Source organism: Tamandua tetradactyla, chromosome 10 (genome assembly GCF_023851605.1).
Source record: "Tamandua tetradactyla isolate mTamTet1 chromosome 10, mTamTet1.pri, whole genome shotgun sequence".
Lineage (NCBI taxonomy): Eukaryota > Metazoa > Chordata > Mammalia > Pilosa > Myrmecophagidae > Tamandua > Tamandua tetradactyla.
Genome location: NC_135336.1, coordinates 25,316,011 through 25,342,841, shown reverse-complemented (window position 1 = coordinate 25,342,841; position 26,831 = coordinate 25,316,011). Strand labels below are relative to the sequence as shown.

Sequence of the window (26,831 nt, the reverse complement as noted above, 5' to 3'; positions counted from 1 at the left end):
ATAAATAAGAAAGAATAAAACACCAAGTTTGATATATATATATATATATATATATATTTATATCATTAATCATATACATTATTTAATTATGAGTTAATTTAAAAGAAGAATTAAGCAATAAAAAATAAATATATACTTGAGGTACATCTCTATATCCACATACATATTTTTATACAGATATTTATTTACATGAAAGTTAGACTCAAAAATACATGCTCATGTATTCTTCCTGATGCTGTGATTGGTAGGTGGCTTCCAGAACCCTTGGGTAAGAGGCTGATAGTTACTCTGGACATAGAACCTTGGGCAGGTTGAGAATAATATGTTCCCCCCATGCACACAGGCAAAAGATCAGGGCACTGTGGCCTGCAACTTCATAATACACATGTGCTCATTTGTTTTCCTCCAGGACAGCTACCATAGGATGGTCAGAGAGAGACACACACACACAACATAGACATACCTTAACTGGGTCAATAGAAAGGTGACTGAAATGACTTGAATAGAGGGCAGAGAATGTAGGAATAATTAATTAGGAGGAATGGTATAGGACAAAAGCAACATGTGATTATCACCCACCCTGTACCAGACACTCTACAAACATTATTTCATTTAATCTTCTCTATATTTATTAAATGTTGGTATTATTACTCCTTTTTACAAACAAGTAAACTGAGTCTTGGAGAGGTTAGATAACTTGCCCAAGGTCACATCTAATAACTGGCAAAACCCAAATGTAAGTTCCAATTTGTTGGATTAAAAAATCTACTTTGTGGTCTGTCTCTCATGGAAGAAGGTGGGGCTTGGGAAAAAGTACAGTAGGAGAGAAGAGAGATGGATGGTGACATCATTGAGGTGGCCACAGAGGAGAGGTGTGTCTGGATTTCATCATCTTTCTCAGTTTCCTTGTCTCACAACATGCACTGCCCCAGAGTCTGTAGCGTTCTCTTCTCAGGATGAACTTCTATTTCAGGGAAAAAGAAAGGGCTGTGTTCTGTCTCCTTCAAGATCTGAAGGGACTTGGCCAAGTCTCCTCTTCCTGAATGTACATGACTTACAGAGAAGAGGGCCCACAGCACAGAGACCCCTCGCCAAGAACATCACAGGGTGGAGAGACCTCTGGAACATTTTTTCCAGTCTGCATCAGACAGAACAAAATTGATTAGCATTTAATTGGTTTCAGCCGTTTTTAAAGTGTTGCATAGAAAACTTCACTAAATTCAGTATCCCTTATGGTTAACAGATTGAAAGCCAAAAACACCAGACATTGGTGCTTTGGAATACACAGAGTTCTTTGCTGTTGTTCACCCATTTGGACTGATTTGGGAACGCGAAATATTTTGGATTGAGTATAAAAAAGATACAAGTTTATGTCTGGTAAGACTTAGATAACTGCCTAGAAACCAAGATATCGAGGTTGCAGTTCTGGCTGTCCTTGGGCAACCTTGTGGTTTTAAATAAACCCCTTCACCTCTCTGAGTTGCACTCAAGTTTCCAATATAGAGAGCGAGGAGATTGAGCTCAATGATCTTGAAAGTTGCTTCCATCTCTCACATTCTGTAACTGACTTTTATTGTTCTAATACTTTAATACCATTCTGGATAAACATAACTGTACACTGCTCTCTCATTAAGAAGTGGTAGATTATGTCTTGGAACCCAATGAGGGAGAGGCTTCAAAGGAAAACTCTGGCTAAACCTTAAACAAAAAGGCACTGTCAACTCAAAAGGCCATAAGAGAAATGAGGGGCTGGGAAAATCTCTGCCTGCTTCACAGTATATTCTTGGTTAATGACACTTCAGTCCGACACTTTGTGTCTTCATCTGCAAAATCCAAATCCATACACCTACCTGTTAATGTAAAAATATTTGTGAAGAGGTTTGGTTAAAGGATGGGATGCAAATAGTTTGTATCAGGCACTGAGGGCTACATTCAGTAAATGCCCCTTCTCAGTCCTTCCCGTTCTTCTTCCATGCATTCTCTCAAGTGGCCCACTATCCAACTTCTCTTTGCCTTTAATTCCTTCTCACTTCTCTCTTGCCAAATAATTTGTGGGTTTCTCTCTTTACCAGTGCCCATGGATGATCGACATGGCCGTTGGACAACAAAAAGCCCCCAGAGAAGTTCCACTTGTGACCAACTGCTTAGAAGGACCTGAGAACCTTCTGCAGCCCTGCTTGCCACCCACGGGGTGTTATAGGGTTCCTGACAACTGTTGCTTTCTTACTACTAAGCCCCAAGTTAGCATTCAACTGATTCTTTACCAGCAAGTCTAACCCCAAGGCCTGGGAAACTCATGGCCCATCTCAAGTTGCCTCAGGATCTTCATCAATTACTATAAGGACTGAGAGATTGAATGTTGACTTACTTATGCTTGAGGAGAGAGAAGAGCAAGGTACCACCATTGAATGTCTCCCTGATCCCTATGGCTACGGACTCCCCTATGGGTTAATGCACAAGGTAGTTCAGACTTCTGGACTTAGAGTTGATGTTGTTGCATCTATATCCCAGGACCCTTTAGCTTTCACAGAGGCGGCAAGACCAAACCTGGCTCTGACACCATCCTAGAATCCAGCTGCAAATGGCAACATGAAGAGATGTTGGCTTTGGCTGTGGTGGTTTTCCATGACTTAATGGCCTTTCATATTTGGAGTAAATTTGTGTAATCAAGGCACAGAGTTATGATTTGAAGGCAAGATTAGATATTGGAAGGTGCATGTTGCTTGTAAAATTTTATGAGGGGTCTTCTGTCTCTTTCCTAGGGACAAGTCATGCACTGAGAATCTGAAGTGTGAGAGGTAGTTCGTCTTGGTCTTACACTCACACATTTGGGGATACCAGCCTTACTAATTTACAAAATGGATGAGAGCAGTGTTCTCTCCCTGTGTCCACATGGAAGAGGAATGAAGACCTCCAGGAGGCAAGATCTTCTTAGGCCCATGTAGTGGTTCTTTATACACTCTGGGTAAGTGTGGCTTGCAGATCAGCAATCTTCAAAAGCAGCACAGCAACCCTCAAGTTTCTCTTATCTATAAATAGTGCAACAGTGTATCTTTCTGAACTCTCCCCAATGTCGCCCTGTAGGGGAGCAGATCAAAATAAGGCCTATTGACTAAGTTCTCCAGTGCAGCAAACTACTCAGTGCCACACACTGTTGTGCATCAACTACTCCCTTAGAATCTGATTCTCCCATAATTTTATTTAGAACCCCTTAGTGAGCCTTTCCCTGCCAACTTAGGAATCACACAGTATTCCAGACATCTTAATGATTTACTCGAGTTGAAAATGTGAGTCCATGGAATGGAAATGAGAAAAAGAGGGTGAAAAGTCTTTGTAAACTCTAAAGTGCCAGTGTTGTTATTTTGTTGGCCCCAGAAGTCCCTATTTTCTCTGTGCTGAGTCAGAGAACAGGGCCCTGTCATCTGGCGTCATGTTCACAATTCCCAAGGAGAAGCCTGGCCCCATCCTCCAGCCTGGCCAGCCTCCTTCGCAAGTCCAGACTCATCTTATTAGGCCCTGATACTGCTCTTACCTCCCCATGGTCATAGGGACTCCTGTACATTTGGTCCTGGCCATTTCCCCTAATTTCCCAACTCTAATTCACTTTCAGTTACAAATGGATGACTGAGGATAGCATAATTTTTTTCTTTTTTATTATAAAGAGAAATAACGAGGGCACTTTCATTCTTGGGGTCACTCTGTGCTCCTCAAATATTGCTCTTGCTCAGTGTGGGAGAGGAGGATGTGGTTAAAAGTGTGCCTCCAGCCCACCCCCACCCCCAAGCTCTCAGCGTGGCCTGTGTTTCTCTTCGAAGATCCTCTCCCTGCTCTTCTTTTTTTTTTAACTTTAAATTGTATAATACAACATACATACAATGCAAAGAAAGAAATAGTTTCCAAAGCACTCTTCAACAAATAGTTACAGGAAAGATCCCAGAGTCTGTCATGGGCTACCATATATCACCTCAGATTTGTCCTTCTAGCTGCTCCAGATTTAGGAGCCTAGAAGGAGTAAATATTTTTTATCATCACAATAAACATTTTTTTCCTTTTTTGTGAAAAATAACATATGTGCAAAAAAAGCAATAAATTTTCAAGCACAGCACAACAATTGGTTGTAGAACGGATTTCAGAGTTTGGTATGGGGTACAATTCCACAATTTTAAGTTGTTACTTCTGGCTGCACTAAGATACTAGTGACTAAAAGAAATATCAATTTAATGATTCAGCATTCATTTGTTAAACCCTCCCTTCTCTGTATAACTCCACCATCAGCTTCGGTTTCCTGCTTTTCTGAAGGCTTCTCTTTCTTCCTCAGTCCTCCTTTTACCTTGAACTTTCATAAGTTATTTAACGGGCCAGACAGCATTATTGGATTTTTATATATTGAATGATAGAGTTGTATAGGAAAAAAAAACATGATTATGAAAGATGCCATGAATATGAAGTTCTATGCTGCTGCTGTTGAATTGGCCTTTAAAAAACTGATTATAATTCTTCTGAGGTTAAGACTGCTAAAAATATTAGGAAATGACTTGGAAATTCTGTACGATCATTACACCCATTTTTCCCAGTTATTTGTTTTCAGCCAGAAAATCTGCATATCTTGAGATATCCTACTTTTGCCCATAGACCAAAAAATTTAATTTCAGCTGCTGCACTCTGGAAACCCAAGGCAGTCAGAATACAGTTTTTTATATTTAGAAAAAAAAATTCTTTTAAGTGATCAGGTTTATTTTGCCGTAATTAGATTGGCTGGGACAAACTTGTATTTTCGTCATGTTTTTAATGGTAATGAAATTATGAGAACTATTAGATCTCATACTTATGCATTTAGATAATTATTTTATTAAAAATCTTAATGAAGGAAAAGCAACTTAATGGAACAGTTAAATAGGAGAAAACCCTCCAAACCACCCCTGTTTTTTTTTTTGCTATTTGTGTGTGAGGCTATTTGTGCATAATTGGTTTTACAGCTTTTATGTCCAGGGGAGTTTAAATTCTACTTCTTTTTAGGATGACTTTTATGAACTCCTTCCCGACTGAAGATTTTGTGTTCTGAAGTCATTATGTTCTTAGGCTTTGGTCCAAAGTGACTTCATTTTCTGCCGGCTGGGATTTGAGAAACTGTTAATATAAGGGCAGCAGTTTGTGAGCCAAGGATTTTTTTTTCCTGATTCATGTTAAATAGGACTGAACTGTGTGCTAAGATGTCCACTAAGTTTTTCCAAAGTTGTTCTAATTGAGTATTGCAGAATTCTACTTGGCTCAACTGTAGAATTAATTAAAATGTACACTATGAACTTAACAGTGAATTGGCATTTGGAAGGTACAAGAACAGCTACTAAAACTCTAAAAATACCAGTTTTCTGAGAACAGCTCTCAGTCTCATATTAAACACATCAAAGTTAAATTTAGCTGTATCACAAATTGACAGGAGAGTCCTTTCCAGGTTTTAAAAAAATTGCTTCTAATGGAATGGTTAAAACTATCTTGGGTTTCAACAAGGAAACGAAGACTTCACTAATCACAAGCCTGTTCATTAAAACTGACCCAGCCATCTTAGCTCCTAATAGGAGCCGTCTAGTAACTGATACCACTGTACACAGAAAGTCAGCACTCCTGGGAGAGCCTGTGGCCAGAAGAAAATTGGTTCTTTAAAGTTATATCTGAAGTCAGTTACATCAACATTCGGGGCGGGGGGTTGGGGGGTGGAGGGCGGATAGGCAGGGAGGGAAGAGAGAGAGAGAAAGCTACAACAACAAGCTACAGATGTTACTTTAAAGGAAAATTTAAGGCATGCAAAAATATTGATGTGCATTTTGCATGAGGAAGAACAAAGGAATGCCATTTACTGTAGGGTGCTGAAAATAGATGATAATTAATATTTTAAAATTTCAATTTATGTGTGAGACTAAAGCAAAAAATGTTTATTTGGTACAAAATTTATATTTTGACTAGTGCATTTCCTAATATAACTTGTGTAGACAGCTTAATGAACACCACAAGTACATGGAACCTTGAGTAGGACATGAGATTTTGTTGGTTTGTCCAGAGTGATGCCCTGATAAATCCCAGTGACTTGATCAGTGAATAAAAAAGTATTTGCAAAGTCTCCTTTGGGGAATGGTGAGGACGGGGGAAAATTCAACTTCCCCAAGTTGAATTCTTGATATTCTCACAAGCAGTGTGGACAACCAAAGCTATAGGCTGAGCCCCCAGCCTTGGAGTTTGTTCATATGAAACTTAACCCCACAAAGGATAGGTGAAGCCTACTTAAAATTAGGCTTAAGACTCACCCCCAAGAGAACTTCTTTTGTGGCTCAGATGTGGCCTCTCTCTCCAGCCAATGCAACAAGCAAACTCACCACCCTCCCCCTGTCTATGTGGGACATGACTCCCAGTGGTGTGGACCTTCCTGGCAACGTGGGACAGAAATCCTAGAATGAGCTGAGACTCAGCATCAAAGGATTGAGAAAACCTTCTCCACCAAAAGGGGAAAGAGTGAAATGAAACAAAGTGTCAATGGCTGAGAGATTCCAAACAGAGTCTAGAGGTTATCTTGGAAGTTATTCTTATGCATTAAGTAGATATCACCTTGTTATTCAAGATGTAAAGGAGAGGCTGGAGGGAACTGCCTGAAAATGTAGAGCTGTCTTCCAGTAGCCATGTTTCTTGAAGATGATTGTATAATGATAAAGCTTTCACAATGTGACTGTGTGATTGTGAAAACCTTGTATCCGATGCTTCTTTTATCTACCCTGTCAACAGACAAGTAGAACATATGGAATAAAAATAAATAATAGGGGGGAACGAATATTAAAATAAATTTAGTTTGAAATGTTAGTGATCAATGAAAGGGAGGGGTAAGGGGTATGGTATGTATAATTTTTTTTTCTGTTATCGTTTTATTTATTTTTCTGAATAGATGCAAATGTTTTAAGAAAAAAATATTGATGTACAAAGGTATGTGCAATCATAGTGAGAAACTGGAAACAACCAAAGAGTCAACGAGCAGAAGATGGGTTAAAAAAAATGATGACACATTCATGCAATGTATGAATATATAAAGTCATAGAAGAATGTTATTTTTCAGTAATATTAGCATTCATAATAAAATTTTATGATATATTAACTATATATTACGTATATATTGAAAAATGTAAGTTACAAATAGTAGGCTCCAAAAGTTCATCGTTGCTATCTCTGTGGCAGTGTCAAAAAATCTGAATATTTTTCTCTCTGCCTTTTCTATATTTTCTTTGCGATCAAAGAAAAGAACAATAAATTCCATAAAATGTATTTTATCATTTCAGTTGCAAATCTGCTGAGGGGGGATTCATATTTTAATCCCTTATTTCCTAATCAGAATTCTCAAATTACCTGGCTTTTCAGAGCTGCATCTATTTCTTTTACTTCACATCAATTTTTAAAAATGCTTGTCATTTCCTATCACATTTAGAAGCTTTCTGCTTTCTACTTAAGCAATGCACAAAAATCATGAGAGGTGACCTTAATTCTGTTTCTGCGAAGCCTCTTTAAAAGTTGATAGGTGGTGGTGTTGATAAACTGTTAAATTGGTCAAGAGGCCATCAGCTTTGCAAGAAGACAGTTTTATTACTGCAAAAACCTCTGTGGACAAACTCCACCGTCAAAGCATTCAGACCTCAGAAACTGAAAAGGAGACACACATAGTAAGCCAAGGTGCTCTTATATGCACAGGATTAAGCTATTCGATTGAAGATGAAGAGTTCAGGCTTCAGCCATAAAACTGTGTACTGGGAAAAGGGCAGGCTTTAGGTCAAAACAATCTTATAGAGGAAAATCCCAGTCCAAGGCAATTTCATAGCACACATGAGAATGACTCTTGGATAGATAGGAAATTCCCTTAAACCGTATTATTCAAGAATGTCAGGAAACTAAAGTGTTATTGTACCAGCAACTGCCTGATTTGGATGCATACATTAAGGGCAATCACATTTAAGAAGCTGCAAAATCCCAGTGATCTCATCTCTCAAAATTCATGGCAATAGCTAGAATTCTCAGTGTTCCCTCTTGCTACAGTTCTCTGCCCCTGGCCTGGAGCTTCTCTTTTTCTCCAAGAACTCATATTTCTTACCCCACTTCACCCTCTGAATAAACCCAGCTGCATATGGGGCAGCATATTTCTATGCTTCTGGTCTTGATTTCCCAGGTTGCTTACAATAGGGAAGGAGATGGTAAGAAACTCGACTATAGAGGTATGGGTGGCTGCTCTAAGGTGATGAGATGCAAAAGACTATAGTTGCTTGGTGCCCAAGCCGTGGGAATAAGGAGATCCAGGTCAGGGGAGAAGAGTGAAGTGCGGAAGAGTAGAGGGAGATGGGAGGGAAAAGGCTAATACTGTGGGCAAGATCATGGCACCAAAGCATGTTATAGTCAATAAAGAGAGTGAGGTAGGAGAGGTCTAGGTGTGGAGAACTGCTGAAAAAAGATAAATGTAGGAGACATGGTTGGTAAAGCAAAAGTTCTTTCAATGGAGATCTGTAGATTATAAATAGTCTTAGTTTTGTGTATCTGAAAATATCTATTTTTGCCTGACAATTGAGCTGTAGTTTTATTGCATGTAACAGACTAAGTTGAGTTTTATTCCCTTAGCACATTGAAGACTGCTTTCTCCACTGTTTGTAGCAACTAATGTTGCTGCTGAGAAGTCTGCCGGAAGTCTACTGCTATTTGTTTCTTTTATAATCTGAATTTTTCCCTGGGTACCTTTAAGTTATCTTTCTATCTTTTACATTCTAAGTCTCAGTACAGTGGGTCTAGGTGGGGATTTATTTTTGTTAATCCTTTTGGTACCCAGAATGAACTTTCAATCTGGGGACTTGTGCCTTCTGCTTTGGAGAGTTCTACTTTGAACACAGCTTTCTGCATTGTTTTGTAGCATTTGATGTTTCTGCTAAGAAATCTGCTCTCAGTATAGTTTTTTATTTTTTTTTAAATAATATATGTTTTCTCCCTGGTGCATTTAAAATTTCCTTTTATCCTTTATGTTCTGAGTTTCTTTACAATGTATCTAGGTAGTGATTTATTTCCACTTCTACTTTTGGTACTAAGAGTGAACTTCCAATTTAGGGCTTATGCCTTGTGCAGTGGAGAGTTTGCAGCCATTAATTTTTTTTGAATGTTGCTCCTCTGCCATTCTTTTCATTCTCTTTTTCTGGAACTCATGTCATATGCATGTTGGAGGCTCTTGAGCTATGCTTCATCTTACTTAACCATTCTTTTGTATGTTTCAATGCTTAGTTTCTCTGTGTTGAATTCAAGGTGAGCTCCTCAGTGTGATCTTCCCAGCTATCAATTCTTCCTTTATGGAGTCTAGAGTTCATCATAATATTAGGTATTCTTTACATTTCAAGGCTATATTTCCATTCCATTTCAAATAGCAAGGATTCTATTTGGTTATTTCGCATTTCTATCAGTTCTTACTTCATTTATGCCTGTTTTTGTCCCATAATGACTAGTTCTTTTTATAATTGTTATTATTTCATTTGTCTCTTTGAGTTCCTTGTTTTAGTAATTGGTCACATTGTTCATCAAAATTTATTTCCTTCTGCAGTGGATTTATATATTTTATTAACTATTGGGATTGAATTTCATGGACTTTGAAATTTTGATTTGCAAGATTAATTTAAATTGAAGTGTGTTTGATTCTTTTCAGTATGCTCTCTTCTCTTTTCCTCTGCCCATTTCTCCAAATCCTATGTTGTTGTTGTTTGGTGTGATTTTCTCATTACCTGTCTCTCCTGCTACTCAGAATCCCATTTCAGAACCAGGTGCTATAAAGGTAATTTAGGGTTCTTGGCCATGATGGTGTCAGAGCTATCTCAGGTCCTGTAGCCAAATCAATAAATTTCTTAGTTCTTTTCCTCATTTCAGGGTTGGTTGTGTATTTTCTCACCTCCATGGGTCCACAGACTCCTCCAAGTCACAGCTCAGGTTGCCTCTGGCTAAGAGCAGTGATGTTAATTCAGGTCCTTAGTCTCAGATGGAGTAGACTCCCAGTTACCAGCCACTACCACCTAATCCTGAACCTGTATACCAGTAAGTCCATGGCTTCAACCCAACTCACTCTTTTGCATTCTGTTGCTTCTTCTAGTTTGTGGATTTAGGAATCTTTTTTTTCTTGAACTCTGCAATGTCATTTTTGTTTTCTCTTTTTATAGGTCATCTATAGTATAAACTTCCTATACCATCTTATTGGACGTCCTGCAGTTGTTTTAAAAAATCTACCTTGACATGCTTTCATTTTTCTATGACAGAAAATTGATCATTAATTAGTACATAGGCCATAGGCATAATGTTTAATGATTGAATGGGAGTTTTATATTTAGCAAAGAGGATGACTTGCTGATTATAAAAATAATGGGGCATAATTTTCCCTATCAGGTGTCAAACTGTTCTTACTGGAACAATTATTCTGCATTTAAATTGGGGTACAAATTCTATGGTTCCTCAAGACATAAAATCTAATAAAAACTAAGTATTTTCTCTCAAGATTTTAAAAAAGATATGGAATCACAGGATTTTAGAGCTGGAGGAACAACAAAGATCATATGTTATAGCCCCCTAACTTCTGGATCTGGAAAAGGAAACAGAAAGATTACAGGATTTGCTCAAGGTTACATATTACATTAGTAGCAAAGCTAGAGGATGAACAATTGGATTCTCTTAAGTTGGTATTTCTCTAAAAAAGTTATCTGTAGCATATATCAAAAGTGATAGAACTAGGACTCTTGATTATATGATTTCTTACTGAGATGTTTAATTATTTACAAAGTAAAGGCATTTCACAGAACAAATCACATACAGGTTTCTTAAGATCTCAATTTCAATCTACTGTAATTTTTCCAAGTGCAAATATGTGCATTCTAGCATTTCTTGCTCCAGATAGAAAGCTGAGTTAGCCTGGATGCTCCTTATTCTGTCTTTCACATGACTATGTTCTATTAAGAGTCCGATTTAGCTAAATATGAGAATAAAAAGTAAGAGTAGATAAGAAAATGGAAGTATTGGATTTTTCAGGGTCCACAGTTAAAAGCATCAAAGGCTGACTCTTGCTGATTAAGCAGAAAAATAATTTATGACAAGGGTTTTGTGCAACTCACAAAATTGTTGGGAAGACTAGAGAAATAGGCCTGAGGATAATCTTCCAGAAAGAGGGCCCCAAACTTTAGAACTGGTCTGATGGGAAAACTTCATCATGCTGCTGCTGTAAACACTGAACACTAGATGCCATAGTTGTTACCAGACAAAGGCCATGGATTCTTTTGCCTGATGCACTCAGTAACCAATCCTGAGACGCCGGGGTTTTAAAGAGAGAAAGAGTTCATTACTAAGCATGTAGGTAGGAGAGCAGATGGCCTAGTGGCCCAAAATCTGTCTCCTCGAACTGCAATAAATTCGGGTAGTTTGTTAGAGAAAAGATGGGCAGGGTTTAGGATGATGAGCACAGTGGCCGCAGATGATGTAATTACAGGCGATCTAATTATTGAACATGCGCAGATTAATTACATGCTTAGTTACAGAATGTATGAAAGAAAAAGGCAGAATGAGGTCTAGGTGACTTGTAGGTTAAAGTCTAAGCGCCTGCACATGTCAGGTAGGCCCACTGGGTTTAGATCCAGTCTTGGCCATCAAGATAACTTTAGATTTGAGGTGGATTCATTCCTGGCTGACCCAAGACCCTTCATTTATAAACATCAGGGGCTGTCTTTAACAATTACAAGATTCTAAAGTTGAAAAACTGGACAACTGGATACAAATGAAGGTTAGTCACAGGGTTTTACAATCTCAGAGGCAGAAGATAAGGGCTAGACATCATTATCAGAGATAAAGGCAGCTGGATTACAATTCAGAGATTTCAAGTATTTCCCTCTGTCTGCTCCAATATGCGAGAAAGAAAAAAAAAAGGAATATTTGCATAATGATTCAGTAATCAAAATCATCCCTTAAATCCTGATTTCTCGGTTACATAGTGAACTAAATTCTTACAAGAACTTGGCTTTATAGAAACTACAATTGTCACTAAGTATCAAGACCATTTCTGTGCATAACAACTCATTCTGTGAATGACACCTCTGGGGTTATACAGTATGTTCATACTGCTTCAGTTATGGGAGCTCAACTTGTAGCCCCTGCTTGACCCTGAAAGCTAGTCATCTCTGTTGCCACCCTCAGCGGCAAAATGGATTTTGCACAAAGCTTCCTCCTTTAAGCAGTAATCTGTTGTACTTGGATCTAATTGGTGGATTCTGGCTCACATACTAAGGAGCTAGCTCCAAATGAGGGCTTGGAGAAGCAAGGTTTCTGTTTTCTCTCTTACAAGAGTCAAATTTCATAATGTGGACACTTCTCCAAACATAGAAAATAAATCCATATACTAAGTAGCTAGATGTTTGCCACTGTCTACTCTATTTCATAAATTAAAATAGCAGAACAAACAAAGGAGACGAGGTGCCCATGGGGGTGCATGTGGGGCAAGGACATCCAACATGCTAGATATTCTCGTTACCCCTCTGAATCCACACTCCACCCTTCTCCATCCTGCTCTGTGCCGCTGGAGGCTGACCTGTGTAGACACCGACACTGACTTCCTTGCCTTCCAGCTTCCATTTGTGTTTGGCCCATGCGGGAAGCCAGCTGGAGATGGGTAGGTAGCAGAAGGGAGGAGTCATTTAGCCCCCAATCCCCTCTCATCTGACTTGCAGATTTTTTTTTTTTTTTTTTTTATTGAAGTTCCCCATAGGGTGGCCCTCTCTTATAGCTTTTTCTGAGTTCTGGCCACCATTCCCTCTTCCTGCTCCTAGAAAGTAGTGGCTCCCACTATTGCTAGCCTGGGAGCATAGAGCCTTCCCTTGTGGTTTTTTTATGAATTCGAATAAAACTCTACAAAGGGTTGTCTTGCTTAAATAGCTATTCTCCAGTTGCTTCTGATTGATGGATAATTTCCTCTCACATTTTAACAGATGTCTTAGCTATTTTTACCGCCTGTAACATGAAGTCCTTTGCATATAAAACCTTTACTAATATGACACAGTGATGGATCAGTTGAAATTTTTACTGCATTCTAGTTTTAGAAAAAAGTTTATATCAGGGTAACAGTGTGAAAAAAAATCAAGTGGCTATATAGGTTCAACCCATTAGCCTACATCTGCACTCAGCATTGAGTATGTGCTCAACTGATCTTTAGAATGATGAATCTGAGAACTGCAATGTTCTCAGGCTTTAAAATTGTTATATTATGTTTGATATATACTAAATGCCTTGTCTTATTCTCCTAGGGCTGCCATAACAAAGTACCACAGACTGATGGATTAAAACAACAGAAATGGATTGTCTTGCAGTCCTGCAGGCTAGAAGCCTGAAATCAAGGTCCTCTGAAATCTGTAGGGTTTAGGTGGTGGCGTGCCAACAATCCGAGGTATTACTTAAGCTCTGCTTCTGTCATGTGACAGAAGACACACATCTTCTATCTGTCTGTCCAAGTTTCTCTTCTTATTAGGACATCAGTCATGTGAGGGTAGGGACCGCTATAGTTCAGTTTGGCCTCAGCTTCACTAGTAACATATTCAAAGTTCCTATTTCTGAAATAGGGTCACATTCAAGGTACCTACCTGAGGGCTTGAATATGTCTTTTTAGGGGACACAAGCCAATCCATAATATGTCTTCTGTGTGCTTAGATCTCAAGTTTTATGGGGAATGAAGAAATACGAGATATGGTGCCCGAACTCAAAGAACTTACAATATAATGGAAACAATAGTAAAATTATTTAAATAATATTAAATGCTAAAGTATTCAGCTTGGTAGGGTCCACTATGATACATATTTCAGTGTTTCTAACTGGTCAAGCAGCTTGGACCAGTGAATCTTGGTGGATGGCCCAGTTGGAAACTATAATCATACCTCTTCTCTAGACTTCTCGTAATATAGCTTGGAATTGTATTTCATTTTTAGCATCCATGTCCCATAACTGCCTCTAAATCTGTTTCATAATAATGATTCCAACAAAGATTTTTTATATCCTGCACTTGTGCAATTCATGTTTTGAACCTATAAATGAAATTTTAAACTCATCCCTGTTCAATTTATTCTGGTTGTTGAGGCCCGTTATTCCAATTCATTAAAATACCTTGGACTCTGATTTTATCGTTCAATTTATCAGCTTTTCTTCCCAATTTTGGATTACCTGAAACTTCAACTTTACTTTGTCCTAATTGTAAGGAGGAACACTGTGAAGTTTTCAAAGCATTGCTGCGTATATTAGCTCATTTCATCATCACAAATTCCCAGAGCATGTTTATCCCCTGGCTGACAGATAAAACAACTGAAGCTCAGAGGGGTGAGGTGACTTACTAGCAATTGCAGGCCCAGGAAAAGTACGGATGTCTTTAGACTGTGGCCTTGGTGTCCTTGCTTTCTTAAAAAATACTATATTTAAAAAAATGGGCTTTTCATTTAATTTTATTTTACAGGTAACATTTTAAATACATTAACATACACTCTACCTTAACATTGGATAAAGTTAAACACTACAGAGTAAGTGAAAATGCCAACTCCATATCCCTCTCCAAAGGTATTTATCCATTGTGCTTATTTTCTGAAATTTGCTTTTTTCACTTCTTAATGTATTTTAGAACTCTTTCCATGTCAACATTTTCATATATTACTCATTCTATCTGCTGCGCAGTGTTCCATTGTAGGGATTTGTATAATTTATTTAACTTTCCACCTCTTCATAGACAGTAATATTGTTTCCATGTTTTGTTATGTAAAAAAATGATGCAATGACAGGACTGATTGCAAAAATTCAGAAATGGATACTATGTAATTGTAGCACAATAATGGGACAGAAATCCTAGAATGAGCTGGGACTCAGCATCAAGGGATTGAGAAAAACTTCTTGACCCAAAGGGGGAAGAGAGAAATGAAACAAAATAAAGTTTCAATGGCTGAGAGATTACAAACAGAGTTAAGAGGTTATCCTGGAGGTTATTCTTACACATTACATAGATATCCCCTTTTTAGTTAAAGGTGTATTAGAGAGGCTAGAGGGAAGTGCTTGAAACTGAAGAGCTGTGTCCCAGTAGCCATGTTTCTTGAAGATGAATGTATAATGATATAGCTTTCACAATGTGACTATGTGATTGTGAAAACCTTGTGTCTGATGCTCCTTTTATCTATGATATTGACAGATGAGTAAAAAATATAGATTAAAAATAAATAAATGATGGGGGAACAAATGTTAAAATAAACTGAGTCAATTGAAATACTAGTGAACAATAAAAGGGAGTGGTAAGGGGTATAGAAAAAAATAGGGGGAACAAAGGTTAAAATATATTGAGTAGATGGAAATACTAGTGGTCAGGGGTAAGGGGTATGGTCTGTATGAACTTTTTCTTTTTTCTTTTCTTTTTCTGGAGTGATGCAAATGTTCTAAAAATTGATCATGGTGATGAATGTACTACTATGTGGTGTTATTGTGAGCCGTTGATTGTACACCATGCGTGGAATGTTTGTATGTTAAGAATATTCATGTTTTTATGTTGTTTTGGCTTGATAATAAAAAATAAATTAAAAAAAAACGGTGCAATGAATATCTTGTACAATGACTCTTTGGGCACCTGTGTGGGAATTTCTCTAGGCTATATACCTGGAAGTAGAATTGCTGCTTGAAGGGTATGTATTTAAATCTTGATAACTAATGCTAAATTTTCCTCCAAATAGGCTGTACCAATTTTCATTCAATTTCTAGTCTCACTAATGGGTGAAAATAGAAATTTCCCCACACTTGCCACAACACTTGATAGTAATAAATGCTTCAGTTTTTACTTATTTGGATAGTCCAATTATAATGAGTCTGAACACCTTGTATCTTCTCTTCGTATTCTTACCCTTTCCATAGTATTCTTTTTTCTGTGCTTTATCTTGTCTTCATCTGCATCTCTGAAAAAATATTGAATAATATAGGAGCATGTTTAAGCTATAAGCGGGTTCTCATTTCGGTAGCACATATACTAAAATCGGAATGATACTGAGAAGATTAGCATGGCCTCTGTGCAAGGATGACATGAAAATTCATGAAGCATTCCATATTTTAAAAAAATAAAGAAAAAAAGCTATAAGTGGACTTAGACGTGGATTTACTAACAAACATTTGAATGCAACTGCTTGACAAGCAATAAATTCCGTCCCCATCAGGCTTCCGTCCCCCAAGGCTACAAACTGGGCGATATCCTTCTCTCTTGTTCAAATGAATGGTATAGTATCTTTGCAAAACATCTTGCTGAAAAAAGATTATTGTGCCTGGTATTTTATAGCCTTTCTATATCCTAGCTCTATCAGAAAATAATTTGAGATTCATTTAGCCTATCTTAATAATTGGTATACAAATGTTTATCTAATATGCATTCTAGAATATTGGAGAAAGTAATGCTAAGCCCACTCTATAGTTTACACAGTCCACTTTTTTTCCTTTTAGGAAACCTGTATGTTTTTGTGGCTTAGTTTTCTGATCCTGTCCCATTTTCTATTTCTCTAAGATGAGAGGCAGTAGTTCTGAGACCTATAATTTTTTTTGTTGGTGGTGGGGTGCAAAGCCTGATTACTGGGTTCTTCTTACTCTCACATCATTTAGGTTCACTTCAATTTACTCTTAGTGATATCTGTTTTACCTTCTCATGTTGAAGATCATGTTCCTTGCAGGAGAAGAAAGAAGCAATTGAGTGGCTCTGCCTTTACTGTGGATTCATTTAACAAGATCTCACACAAGCAGCCAGCCTATCCTTTCTTCATCTTTTTACTTCCAACAGTGTGTGTGTGTTTAAAGCCCTTTCTGTGGTTCGCACCACTTAGGACTCTTTGGCTCATTCTTAATTTTTGCCTTCTATCACTTTCTTCCAGGGTTTGTATCACTTTTGTATTCACCTTGGTTTTTGTCATTTCTTTTATCAGTCGTACATGTCATTATCCATTATCAGGAGCTATGCCTTTTTCTTGTTCAATTGTGTGCTAACTCTTATAGGGATTAAAGAATAGACTAGTATATTAAGGAAATAGTATTACTGGGTTTTGCATTTACCCTTTTAGTTACCTTTCCTAAAGATTTTCATGTCTTCACACTATTCCAAGATACTCTCTCTAGTCTTTTCCTTTCAACCTGCGGAACTTCCTTCAGTAATTTTTGTTAGGCGGGTCTTTTGTTGACAAACTCTTTCAGTTTCTATTTATTTGTGAATATTTTAACCTATCCCTCATGTTTGAAGGGCAGTTTTGCCAGATAAAAAGTTGGGGGCTGGGCAGTTTTTCTTTATCATTCCACCGCCTTCTCACATCCATGGTTTCTGTTGAGAAATTGGGACGTAGTCTTATTGAGGATCACTTGTATGTGACAAGTTACTTTCTCTTGGTGCATTCAACATTTTCTCATTATCTTTGGATTTGACGTCTTGATTAATATGTGTCTTGGAGTAGGTCTATTAGGGTTTATTCTGTTTGGAGTATGTTGCATTTCTTGAATATATATATTTATTTCTTTCAAAAGAGCTGAGAAAATTTTGTCCATTCTTTCCTGAAATATTCTTTGTGCCCCTTTTTCTTTCTTCTCTCCTTCTGGGACACCCAAGATGTGTATGTTTTGTGCTTTATGCACTTGGTCCAACTTATTCTGGACCTCTAGAATGGCCTGAGTTTAACTGTTCAGATTTTCTCAGCTCTTCTTCATCTGATTCTTGCTCTGGATATGCACTACAATTTTTAAGATTGTACTTTTTGGGCAGTTTTGTGTACCTCCAGTAGAAAGCTTCCTTTCCTCTATTCGTTCTGAGACTCTTGATCTTTTCTGCTTGTTTTTTTTTTTTTTGTAAAATTTTCTCCCCAGCTTCTATGTTTTGTTTAAATTCTCTCTCTCACTCGGTGCCCTCTTCCCCTTATACTTTTCACTTCTGGGACCTATTCTGTCTTACAGCAGTTCAGTTATATTCCCCACCCCCCCTCCTTTTCTCTCTGTGAGGATTTTCTGCCTCTTGTTTGTTTCCCATTAGTATACCCCACCCCAGTGAGCCAGAAGTGGTCAATCCAGAAAAATGGGTCAATTCAGAAAAGTCTGTTTTGTGTTTTGGTTGTCCTGCCAACAGAAACTGGACTAAGTGTATGCCCCTCTTGCCAATAGTTCTGCCTTGGTCTCTGTCTTTCTTTTTTCCACTTGAGACTGTGCTGGTTTCAAATTGTTATGTGCCCCAGAAAAGTGATGTTCTTATAATCTAATCTTGTGGGTGGGACCTCTTGACTAGGTTGTTTCCATGAAGATGTGACCCACCCAATTCAAAGAGGGTCTAAATCCTTTTACTGAAGTCCTTTATGAAGAGTATAAAAGGCAGAAAACAGAGAGAGAGCTCAGAGCCAACTCCATGTGTTTGCAGATGCTAAACTAAGAGATGAAATCCAGAGTTTTCCCCAGAAAAGCCACGTGAGGACCCATAAATGCTTAGAGAGAAAGCCACTGGAATCAGAAGCTGAAAGGAATGAACCAAGAGCAAGGACCAGATTCAAAATCAAGGTGTCTTTCTCTGGATAGCTTAATTTGGACATGTTCACAGCCTTAGAACTGTAAATTTGCAACCTAATAAATACCTTTTGCAAAAGCCAATCCATTTCTGGTATATTGCAATCCCATAGCATTAGTAAACCAAGAAAGGGCCCCTTTGTTTGCAACACGCAGCACCACTCAGTAGCTTGTGTTCTGTCCTGGGTCTCTGCAGATGTGGGTCCCTGTGCTTATATATGCACGGGTTCTACTCACGGTTGTGAGTAGCTCTATAGTCTGCATCCGTGGATGGAGGGACCTGGACAGCTGCCTCTGCACAACTCCCAAGCTGCATGGAACTGAGTGAGGGGTGGAGTCCAGACTGGTGTGTCTGGGATGGAAATTTCCTACCTGATCTTGGAGATTCTTTTTCTTTTTCTTCTCTTTGATTCAGTGTTTGTAGAGTCCTTCTCTAGTCTCTATCGTCCTCCAGAATTTTAGGCAGGTAGGATTTGTCCTTTTATGAGCTTATTCCAAGGAGATAATTTTCCAGGGGTTGTCTTACATAGCCACGTTGATGGTATCACTCCATTCCAATATGTTCTTTTGGTTTTTTTTTTTTTTTTGCATAGGCAGGGACCAGGAATTGAAGCCAGGTCTCCGGCATGGCGAGAGAGAGCTCTGCCTGCTGAGCCACCATGGCCCGCCCTCCAATATGTTCTTGATGTGGGTTTTGCAGGATCCTTCCTCCTGGAGACGTGCCCACCCCCCTCCCTATGGATTTGGCCTGGAAAACTCTCAGGTCCAGGAAGTGGGCAAGAGATTGGGATATTTTATCAGGATAAATAGCCTCAATCCTCTGCTCATCCATTTTTCTTCTAGAAATATCAGTGCCATTTTTAGTACCCATTAATTTTGCCCTTAGAGAAACTATATTCTCTTAACTATCCTCACAACTCAATGCCAGTTAAGCCTCCTAGGCTTCCACTCCAACCTTGTTGGTTGTTTCAATAGCTACAACTCTTTTACTTCTGGCAGTTAAGCATCACCAGGTGGCTCTAAGCTTGGGACCCCATGATCTCCATTGATATCAACTAGCTCAGTTCTGGGACAGCTGTTCTTATCATCAAACCTGGCCAGCAGGGGAGAGCCTCCACTGAACTTCTCAGCTGGTGTCCCTCTCACTATGCATTCCTGATGGTCTTGGTCAGACCTTGGGGTCTTCCTGTGGAACAAAATCATCTGATGAATATTCTGGCCTTACATAATATATCCACTCCAGCATAATCACTTTCTTGAGCTTTTTAATTCCTCCTTCAACCATCTGCCACAGCAATTCAGGCACTTTAACTTTGCTTGGGATGGGCAATTGTTTCTACAGGGTTCTAGAGGCTATTCTAACTACAAATTTGTACTATCCCCCAGAGGCTCAACCAGGGTATTAAATCCTATACCCCAAGAGTTCCCTAAAGTCAATAAACTGTACTTTATTCAGTTTTGTGTTCTGGCTTCTTGATCAACTCTCTCAAAATCCAGTTCCAAGAACACTGGCCTGGCTCCTGTTGGTACATGACAGCTAATTTTTTTTTTAAACTCCTTTGATGTGTAATTTCTTTCTACCTTATCAGCATGCCAGCTAGATTATGCTGTGAGTTAATCCTAGTTATCAGTCTGGCAGCTAGGAGGGCAGGTATGTGCAAATTCTGAGGAGGTGGGGAGAGCCTGTTGCCTTATTCAGGAGAGGCCACTGCAGTGCTTCCAGTATGGCAGAGAGCAAGAGATGGTGCTAGCTCTTAATAAGCAGGCGTGGATCAACTCTTCATGCTTTGAGGGTACTGAGTTTAGAGAACAAAAACCTTCAGGAACATCTAACCAATTGTCTTTATCCTATGTATCAGGGCCACAGGTTTTCCCAGCCAGGCCCTGTCCTTGTGACTAATAGACCTGCCCAGGCTGAGCATTCATTCTTTGAAGCTTGATAGTTGCATTAAATTCTGATTTTGGTCTTCATTTTTTCTCCCCTCCCACTGCAGGAGATAAAAATCTCTTTCTGAGCTACCAAAGGGGCCCTCTGGCCTTTAATTACTTGTTAACTGAAAATGAAGCTTTTCATTGTCACTTTATAGGATCTCAATGAAATCTAATAACAACCAGCCCATTCCAGCCTCCTTGTATGTGCTACCCAACTTTTCGGGTACTTTGAAAAGTACCCCCTACTTTTCAAAGCCTGAAACATTGCAGCATCCAGTGTTTTCCTCCATTGGAGCATTCTCCCAAGGCACCACAAGTGAGAGTTTTAGCAATTTGGACCACTATCTTGTGCTAGAGACTATCCTTGGCACACATAGCATCTGGAATGTGGTTCTCACTACCAACTGGATAGTAAGTGATCCAGGCGTAGAACCTCATTTTACGCCTGCCTTCTTGGACCATTCTCTGTATACCTGTGCCATTTGAATCCTGAGAAAAGAGATGTCAAGACACAGTCAGAGGTGCAAGAGATTTATAGGGGAGATGACGGGGAGAAAAAAATGCCTGTGAAAAATAAATGGAAGGAAGCAGAATAGGGTCCACAATGCAGACACGATATCTATAAAAAGAAAGAGGGAAGAAAGCAGAATTGGAAATGGAGAACATCAGACTGAAATCATGTTCTGACAGTCTTGGCCAATCCAATGAGGAGCTCTGGATCAAAGAAAGCCTGTTAGAGGAGTCCTGTATAGAGCAAATGGTCAGGTCCTAGTGACCCCACTATGATCAGCTCTTGGAAGAACATGGCATCGGCACTGTCACTGGAAACTTCAGCTACCTATCTTTGCAACTGAGCAACATGTTCTTTCTTGAAGAGAGATTTGGGAAGACCATCTCTATGCTGCCATACCTTTACAGGCTTAGCAACTCAGGCTTGTTGGCACTAGGGAGCCAACCCTCAGCCCCTCTGATAGCATGGTCACTTATCCAGACTTCCCATGGCTTCACAAGTGACCCATCATCAGGGGAATTGTCTGTAAAATAAAGTAATCCATCCTGTGGGGAAGCTTCTTTCTAGGCTGCTAAGAAAACATGCTCTCCTCAGTATCTAGTAGAGGAGGTCATGCTGGTACCACTGTTTCCATGTTCTACGATCTCTCTCTGAAGGGAAAGGCCCATGGATACCATGATTTCAATAGGCACTTCCTTCCATTTTTCAAGCTCTTAACAGTTATTTTGAATCATCTCCACTTCTTCGGTAACTTTTTATTTCTGGTTTCTTTTCATTATAGTTTCTTCAAGACTATCTGGGGGCTCTCTCCCTCTCTAATAGTAAGTTATTGCATCAGAGAGGTTGAAAAGAAGTGATAACCCTGTTGCTAACACGAATGCCAGATGGCACTGTGCTGGATTCGGAGATAGTTAAAACCAGCACCCATTTCCAAAGAAATGAAAGAACGTTAAGCATGCAAGGTTTAATTGAGAATATGGCCCTTTGGCAGTGCAGAGTGAGCCTGTCCTATCCTTGGTTTTGCATCCAGGGGCCTTATTTTTCCACGAGTGGACTATAGATCGGATGGGGTTAAAGATGTCATTCACTGAATATAGGGACTCAGGCAAGATTTCACTTTATTCCAAGGTCCAAGAGAGTGGGACAAATTGTCAGGACTGGAGAACAAGCCATGTGTGTGATTAGATGATCATGTCTAGTGGTATTCTCTGTCTTTAGTTTCCCATTTGTTCAACTTCCAGTTTGTAAGTCAGTCTTATCTGAACAATTCAGGCTCATAAGGCTATGCTACAGTTTTTCAAGAGAAGGATCTATGCTTTAATCAGAGTTTAAAAAAAGTCGTTGTTCAGTATGAAGGCAACAGGTCCCAAGGAGGTGACTCTCACTAGGATGTTCTTTTTGGTTAACCTTGAGGATGGTCATGTTCCATCAAACCTTAGCATTCTCTCCTCTGAGAGGGCAACGACCTTGAATATGCAAACAGGTATTTGGCTATCAACTCAGGCAAGAATAGAAATTGAACCCATCCTCCAGATCCAACGGCATTTCCATCATAGAGTATATTTTCTAGATCTGAATTGCTTCCTTAAAAGTAATATTATTAGTAATGGCTAACAGTCCAAGGACTATTCTGAGCATTTTATAATTACACATTAACCCATTTGATGTTCATAATAATAAACTCTATGAAGTAGGTGCTGTGATCTTCTCCATATTGTAAATGACGAAACAGAGGTGTAGAGAAGGGCAGTGACTTTCCCAAATTATAGAACCACTAGGTGTTGTAGCCAGGGTTTGAGTTAAAGCAGCCTGGCTCTAAGTTCACACCGGGAGCCTTTAAATGACATTGCCCATTAAAAGATTCATCAAGCCTCCCGATGTTGCCTCAAGAAATCTTAAAGGAATATTCAAGAACAGGTGATTGCTTGGTAAAATTAACCCAAAGAAGTAACTCTTGGGTGCCGGGTAGGATGGACCACTCCCATTGGAAGCCAGTGTCGCTGTATGCCAGGGATTTCATTGAAGCTGCTGATTCTGGAACTTCTCAGAAGGCTCTTTTAAATCTGGGGTTTGCCACACACACACACACACACACACACACACACACACACACACACACACAAATTATAAATCCCTTCTCTCCTTTCTAGGCAGCTCTGGCCTATTGGCAAAGCAATTAATACCTAGAAAGGAGCTCAACTCCCCAGCAGCATTCTACAATAGTTTATCTCTTCCCAGCTGTTTGCCCCACCTGTTTGTCAAGACTATTCAGCATGTCTCTTGGTCTAGGGACCTGTAGGAAGCCTTTTAAATTTACTTTGGTCTTTTCTAAACTGTTATTTTCTACCCTTAGGAAACAAGCAAAGCAATGAACACTTAGTAATAAATTAAGGTGGATAGTAGACTAATCCATTTTAGAAAGATTTTTCTACTGGAAGGTTTTTCCAGTTAACCTTCCATCTCCCATTACTCAGAAAATTAAATTAACAGGAACCCACATTCCTGAGCATGCTGGTGAATCCATATTTCAATGTAAAACAAAGTCAATATTATGGTCATTAATCTGATTTTTCTCTAGGGAACCTATTTATTTGATTAATGTTTTTCCATTGTAACTCTCACTTACCAGTGAGTCTCTCCAATATGGTTTTTCTTTGCTGGAGAGTGGTTTAAAAATTCTGTCCTGAGAATAAGAAAATGTTCATGGGATTGATCAATGGGAAAAATATCACAGAAGAACTCCACATCAGACCTGGAGATCCACTTCAGTTTTCTCGTCATCTAAAGTGGGACAATTAGACATCTGTGAGATACTGATTTGTGTTCCAGCAGCACTGGATAATACTGACTGGCCATGATATTGTGTGATGTATTACCTACCAGTTTTTAGAATTAACTGACCCTGATGCCACGTCTTTTCATCAAGTTTGTGTACGAAATATTTACATGATTCTTTGAAGCCTGTAGAGCACTTTGTAAGTTCCAGGTGAGCTAGGACTGTTTCTCAAATCAGGGTCCATGAACACTAAAATCAGATCACCTTAGGGACAGTGTTAAAAATGCAAATGGCTAAGCCTCTGACAGAATCACAAAATGAGATTATTTAAGGAGAGCCACAGGCAATTGTATTTTTACAATTCTTAAGTACATTTGAAGTTTGAGAAGGTCAGGCTAGCTGAAACAAATAGTGTAAGTTAAAAATCAGCTGAGAATAGAATTTTTTGTAGATATCCACAAGCTGATTTTAAAATTTATACGGAGAGGCAAAATAATTAGAATAGCCAAAACAATTTTGAAAAAAGAACAAAGTTGGAGGATTCATACTACCTGGTTTTAAGTCATACTAAAAAGCATTAACAATCAAGCAGTGTGTTGCTGGTGGAAGGATAGACACATAGATCAGTGGAATAGTGTGTAGAACTGAGAGAGAAACCCATGCAAATATAGCCAATTGTTTTTTTTCTTTTTTCTTACATGGGCAGGCACCAGGAATCAAACCTGGGTCCTCTGGCATGGCAGGTGAACATTCTTGCGTGCTGAGCCACTGTGGCCCGCCCACCAATTGGTTTTTTTTTTTTTTAATTAATTAAAAAAAAATTGACTAACACAACATTTAGAAATCATTCCATTCTATATATGCAATCAGTAATTCTTAATATCAGCACATAGATGTATGATCATCATTTCTTAGTACATTTGCATCGATTTAGAAAAAGAAATAGCAAGACAACAGAAAAAGAAATAAAATGATAATATAGAGAAAAAATAAAAATAAAAATACAAAAAATATATATATAAAAAAACAGAACAAACAAACAAACAAACAAAAAACTATAGCTCAGATGCAGCTTCATTCAGTGTTTTAACATAATTACATTGCAATTAGGTAGTATTGTGCTGTCCATTTTTCAGTTTTTGTATCTAGTCCTGTTGCACAATCTGTATCCCTTCAGCTCCAATTACCCATTATCTTACCTTATTTCTAACTCCTGATGGTCTCTGTTACCAATGACATATTCCAAGTTTATTCTCTAATGTCGATTCACATCAGTGGGACCATACAGTATTTGTCCTTTAGTTTTTGGCTAGTCTCACTCAGCATAATGTTCTCTAGGTCCATCCATGTTATTACATGCTTCATAAGTTTATTCTGTCTTAAAGCTGCATAATATTCCATCATATGTATATACCACAGTTTGTTTAGCCACTCGTCTGTTGATGGACATTTTGGCTGTTTCCATCTCTTTGCAATTGTAAATAATGCTGCTATAAACATTGGTGTGCAAATGTCTGCTTGTGTCTTTGCCCTTAAGTCCTTTGAGTAGATACCTAGCAATGGTATTGCTGGGTCGTATGGCAATTCTATATTCAGGTTTTTGAGGAACCGCCAAACTGCCTCCCACAGTGGTTGCACCATTTGACATTCCCACCAACAGTGGATAAGTATGCCTCTTTCTCCGCATCCTCTCCAGCACTTGTCATTTTCTGTTTTGTTGATAATGGCCATTCTGGTGGGTGTGAGATGATATCTCATTGTGGTTTTGATTTGCATTTCTCTAATGGCCAGGGACATTGAGCATCTCTTCATGTGCCTTTTGGCCATTTGTATTTCCTCTTCTGAGAGGTGTCTGTTCAAGTCTTTTTCCCATTTTATAATTGGGTTGGCTGTCTTTTTGTTGTTGAGTTGAACAATCTCTTTATAAATTCTGGATACTAGACCTTTATCTGATATGTCGTTTCCAAATATTGTCTCCCGTTGTGTAGGCTGTCTTTCTACTTTCTTGATGAAGTTCTTTGATGCACAAAAGTGTTTAATTTTGAGGAGCTCCCATTTATTTCTTTCTTTCTTCAGTGCTCTTGCTTTAGGTTTAAGGTCCATAAAATCGCCTCCAATTGTAAGTTTTATAAGATATCTCCCTACATTTTCCTCTAACTGTTTTATGGTCTTAGACCTAATGTTTAGATCTTTGATCCATTTTGAGTTAACTTTTGTATAGGGTGTGAGATACGGGTCCTCTTTCATTCTTTTGCATATGGATATCCAGTTCTCTAGGCACCATTTATTGAAGAGACTGTTCTGTCCCAGGTGAGATGGCTTGACTGCCTTATCAAAGATCAAATGTCCGTAGATGAGAGGGTCTATATCTGAGCACTCTATTCGATTCCATTGGTCGATATATCTATCTTTATGCCAATACCATGCTGTTTTGACCACTGTGGCTTCATAATATGCCTTAAAGTCTGGCAGCGTGAGACCTCCAGCTTGGTTTTTTTTTCCCACCAATTGGTTTTTAACAAAAGATTGAATTAAATTCAATGGAGAAAGGGCAGTCTTTTAAACAAATGGTCCGTGAAAATGAGCCTCAATACTGCATATCCTATACAAAAATTAACTCAAATGGATTATAGACCAAAATACAAAGTGTAAAACTATAGAAATTTTAGAAGAAAGCATAGGAGAAAATCTTTGTGAGCTTGGGGTAGGCAAGGTGTTCTTAGATTTAACAGCAAAAGCATGAACCCTGTGGTAGTTTGCACTTGTATGTACCACCAGAAACACATGTTCTTAAACTTAATCCCAGTGGGTGTGAACCCAGTGTAGGTAGGACCTTTTGATGAAGTGACTTCAGTTAAGGTGTGACCCACCTCAATCAGGATGTGTCTTAATCCTATTACTGGAGTCCTTTATAAGCAAAATGAAATACAGGCAGTGAGGGAGCAAGCCACAGAGCACGGGCCAGAGGGTGAATATCAACAGAACTTGAAAGAAGTGAGGGAACAGGAG

At 38.7% G+C, this 26,831-nt stretch overlaps 1 long non-coding RNA gene and 1 other non-coding gene across 3 annotated transcripts in view; one reads left to right on the top strand and one right to left on the bottom strand.

Annotated features, from left to right (window-relative positions):
- Positions 1-645: 645 nt before the first annotated feature.
- LOC143647838 (uncharacterized) overlaps positions 646-26,831 on the bottom strand; it is a 38,352-nt gene continuing 12,166 nt past the window's right edge. The window contains exons 3-6 of one of the 2 annotated variants that reach the window (XR_013158204.1): positions 23,673-23,827; positions 15,935-15,986; positions 1,059-1,138; positions 646-964 (exon numbers count right to left, since the gene is read on the bottom strand). This is a non-coding gene — a long non-coding RNA (uncharacterized LOC143647838). The remainder of the gene's footprint in view (positions 965-1,058; positions 1,139-15,934; positions 15,987-23,672; positions 23,828-26,831) is intronic. The other variant, XR_013158203.1, reaches the window with a different exon arrangement.
- LOC143648958 (U6 spliceosomal RNA) lies at positions 16,034-16,140 on the top strand. Its single transcript, XR_013158853.1, has one exon. It is a non-coding gene; the product is annotated as a U6 spliceosomal RNA (small nuclear RNA).